At 36.5% G+C, this 4,310-nt stretch overlaps 1 non-coding gene across 1 annotated transcript; it reads left to right on the top strand.

The window, feature by feature from the left end:
• Positions 1–520: 520 nt before the first annotated feature.
• LOC143670082 (U1 spliceosomal RNA) lies at positions 521–684 on the top strand. Its single transcript, XR_013169263.1, has one exon. It is a non-coding gene; the product is annotated as a U1 spliceosomal RNA (small nuclear RNA).
• Positions 685–4,310: the final 3,626 nt, after the last annotated feature.

Below are 4,310 nucleotides of genomic sequence, written 5' to 3'. Positions count from 1 at the left end.
GGCTTGCTGAACATCTCATGGAAATGTCTGCTGGGCTCCAAGCTTCTCCAAACTTCCGTATTTCTGTTCTCCAAGTGTTGGCATCTGTGTCAGCTCTGCTGTGAAGTTTCTGTTGGCTCTGTCATTTCTGACTCTCCCCAAAATGTTTCCTCTTTTAATCTAGACACGCCTGGAATTGGTGGAGTCACATCTACACATCGTGTCACATCTCCATGAAGATAATCCAATAAAAAATTCCTGGCCCATGGTCTTGGATCAGGATTCAGAGAAACAGCTGCCCCCCACAAGATTGTATCAGAATTAAAACATGGCTTTTCTTGGGTTCATAATACTTTCAAACTGACACAGCATCTGAGTAGACATTTCTCCAAAGAAGATATATAAATAGACAACAAGCACATGAAAGGATGCTTACCATCAATAGTCATTAGAGAAATTAAAATAAAAACTATAATGGGAGACCACCTCCCATCTACTAAAATTTCTATAATAAAAAGATAGACAATAAAAAGTGTTAGCAATACTTTCTTGGCAGGGGAGAAACCATGATCACATAGGTGGTTTTCCCAGGACAAGGTTTATCCATTGCACTCCAGATGTGCTGACCCCTGCAATTTCCCCAAATGTGGAAAACTCGACTGCATGATGTGTGGTGGTGGAGGGCTGTATTCGTGCTCTCCCCTGGCATTTCACAGGCTGTTGAAAGCTGATACCATGAAATTAGTTGGCTTAAATTAGTTGGTAATTAATTAGCTCACAGTTTGATGAAGAGAAAATGTCCAAATACAGTCATCATGATGGCAATGCTCTCTTCCCAAAGACCAGCTGCTGGTGATCCTTGGCTCCTCTGCCTTATGAAAAGGCACATGGCGGCACCTACTGGTGTTTCCCTTTTTCTTCCAGGTTTCCTTGATTTCACCTCCTTCTTTCCATTTCTTTCGCTCTGTCTCTCTCTCTGTATTCATACCATTTATAAAGACCTCCAGTAATAGGATTATTTCCCATCCTGAATGAGGTGGGTCTCATTGAAGCAGCCTCATCAGAAGTACTATTTATAATGAGTCTACATCCACAGGAATGTATTAATTTAAGAGGATACACAGGAAGTTATAAATTTAAGAACATATATACAGCTTCAAACCACCACAGCATGGCTCCATTTTTATGACATTCCTGCAAAAGCAAAATTATAGAGAAGGAAATGAGGTCACTGGTTCTCAGGGGGCTAAAAATGAAGGAAAGTGCTTGATTACAAGGGTGTATTTCAAGAGAAATCTTTGAAGACAATGGAATTATTAAGAATATCTTTAGTAATAGTTGATGCATAAATCCTTGCATTTGTAAAACTCATAAAATCATGCATACAAAATTTTAATGTATGAAAACTTGTTTTCAATGTATTTTTAAAGTAAGAAAAGCTGTATTAAGAACCTGACACAATCTCTTTACGGGCTGGAAAGCAACTATCTTTAATAGTAGGGGAGTAGACTCTCTCCCTCTCTCATGAGATGAGGATTTCCAAAATGTTGAAAGGAACTCAGAGATTAGGTGATGACAAAGAAAGGAAGACAGATGTCCCCTAACACTTGAGTAAGGAATATTCTTCAATAAACAAAAAAGGATAAGATCCACAAATGGACATAGACTTAAGCAGAAAGAGAATCACTTTTTTCTTCTGTAAGAGGGAGCATGAATGAGTAGGTTGAGGAAGTGGAGTTGAGAAGTCTGTTTCTTCACTGAAGGACCACATTGTGTCATTAAGCTTTAGTGGTTCAACCCCATCCTCAAACTCACAAGGAGTTAGGAGAAATGTCCCAATATCCAACCATTTTTGATGTATCAAAGTGGCAATTTCATTTAGTTCAATCTAATATTTTGATTAAGGTTACATTATAATCCCATTAACATAAGCGCTGATATTGATCTTTCAAATTTACAAGAAGCATAAATTGTGTACTGAAATGACTTTTAGGTAATATCTGTCATTTCCAGGATCTGTGACCTGTAAATCAGAGTTATAGCCTTCCAGGCCTGTATTCTCTTCTCTTTATCCCCAACTACCATGAAATAGATTCTATTCAAGGTTGTTTTTCTATGAACTAATGTGTTCACCAAACCATACTCTTTTCTATTCCTCCATAAAGCTGAAAAAATTCATCGAGTTGCCTGCAGTCCAACATAAATAAGTTGGTCACCTCAAGGAGTAGTCTCATGCTGAAATAGACACAATATATCATCCTATGTTTTACAATTTGGAGCAATATACTTTATACTAATTATTTTCACTGTATTTTTTGTCATTCTTGTTGCTGTTAGAGAAGTTGTAGGTTTCAGAATAATCCTGCATAAAATATAGGATTTGTATATACCACTCACTATTAACACCTTGCATTGGTGTGGGATGTTTGTCACAATTTATGAAAGTACATTTTACAATTGTATTATGAATAATAGTCCATGGTTTCTGTGCTGGTTTGAAAGGAAGTATGCCCCCTAAGAAAAGCCATGTTTTAATATAAATCTCATTTCTTAAAGGTAGAATAATCCCTATTCAGTACTGTATATTTGAAACTGTAATGAGATCATCTCCCTGGTTGATGTGATTTAGTTAAGAATGGTTGTTAAACTGGATTAGGGGATGACATGTCTCCACTCATTTGAGTGGGTCTTGATTAGTTTCTGAAGTCCTATAAAAGAGGAAACATTTTAGACATTCAGAGAGACTCAGAGAGAGAGCAGAGAATGCTGCAGCACCATGAAGCAGAGAGGCCACCAGCCAGCACCTTTGGAGATGAAGAAGGAAAACGCCTCCCGGGGAGCTTCATGAAACAGGAAGCCAGGAGACAAAGCTAGCAGATCACACCGTATTCGCCATGTGCCCTTCCAGCCGAGAGAGAAGCCCTGACTGTGTTCGCCATGTGCCATCTCACTTGAGAGAGAGAGCCTGAACTTCATCGGCCTTCTTGAACCAAGGTATCTTTCCCTGGATGCCTTTGATTGGACATTTCTATAGACTTGTTTTAATTGGGACATTTTCTCGGCCTTAGAACTGTAAACTTGCAACTTATTAAATTCCCCTTGTTAAAAGCCATTCCGTTTCTGGTATATTGCATTCCAGCAGCTAGCGAACTAGAACAGTTTCCCTTATAAAGTTCACTGCATTATGCGGTTCATGAATTTTTTAAAAATTTTAATTCTGGTAACATACATACAACCTAGCATTTCTAATTTTCATATTTATGTATAACTATATATTTAATAAGGATATAATTAATATAGATATTATATAATGTGGATATACATTTAAGATAGGTATTTCAGTGTTACTAATTACATTCAGAGTGTTGTACTACCATCAACATCAATCTTTAGCAAAACATTTACATGGTCCCAAATAGAAACTCTCTATATTTTAAGCATTACCTCCTTGTTTCCTACACCCACTCCATCCCCTGGTAACTCTAGATTCTGACTCTAAGTTTACTTATTCTAATAATTTCCTATCAGTGAGATCATACAATATTTGATCTTTTGTGACTGGCTTATTTCACTCAACATGCTATCTCCAAGGATTTAATAATTTAAATTATTTACACAAATGAAATACTCTTACTATTTTACTGTTGTCAATCTGCACTCTGGCTGATCTGCCTTTAGATGATCACACTGACTATAATTTATTTCAATGAATATGAAATTGTCATAAAATGTTTAAAATTCTTGACTTTTACTCAAGAGACAATTATGCTATATAAAATGGTATTTGCATTACCACGACCATTTACTCTTTCATCACAGCTACAAACCTCCATTATGGTGTGCATTGCAGTATAAAGCCAGTCAAAGGATCTGCATATGTGAGTAACTGGCAAGTTTTTTGTCATATTTTCAAAGACAAGACAAAGGTAACTGCTATGAAGAATAAGAACTCAAGGCAGTTTCGTATTAGAGACTCTGGTGTGCCTGTTTTTTTTTTTCCTAAGCAGTTTCATTGAGGTAAAACTGACATACAATAAACCATACATATTTACAGTGTACAGTCTGAAATGCTTTGAAAAAACATGAAACCATTACCATATAAGATAGCGAACATGTGCTTTTGTTTTTTAATCTTATTTGCCTCCAAAGAAAACCATAGCAGTATTTTCAAAATTTTCATTTTTTCTTAAATCTGCAGGTTTTATGTTTCCATTCAGTTTGAAATTAGGTCATTTTTCAAAAGCGATCGTGTATACAGATTTATTACGGCAACTACCACCGCCAGCACAGCAGCAACAGTAACCACAAAAACTCGGGCAGTTAAATAGATG

This window comes from Tamandua tetradactyla, chromosome 26 (assembly GCF_023851605.1).
Source record: "Tamandua tetradactyla isolate mTamTet1 chromosome 26, mTamTet1.pri, whole genome shotgun sequence".
NCBI lineage: Eukaryota > Metazoa > Chordata > Mammalia > Pilosa > Myrmecophagidae > Tamandua > Tamandua tetradactyla.
This window is presented reverse-complemented; position numbering and strand designations above follow the sequence as displayed.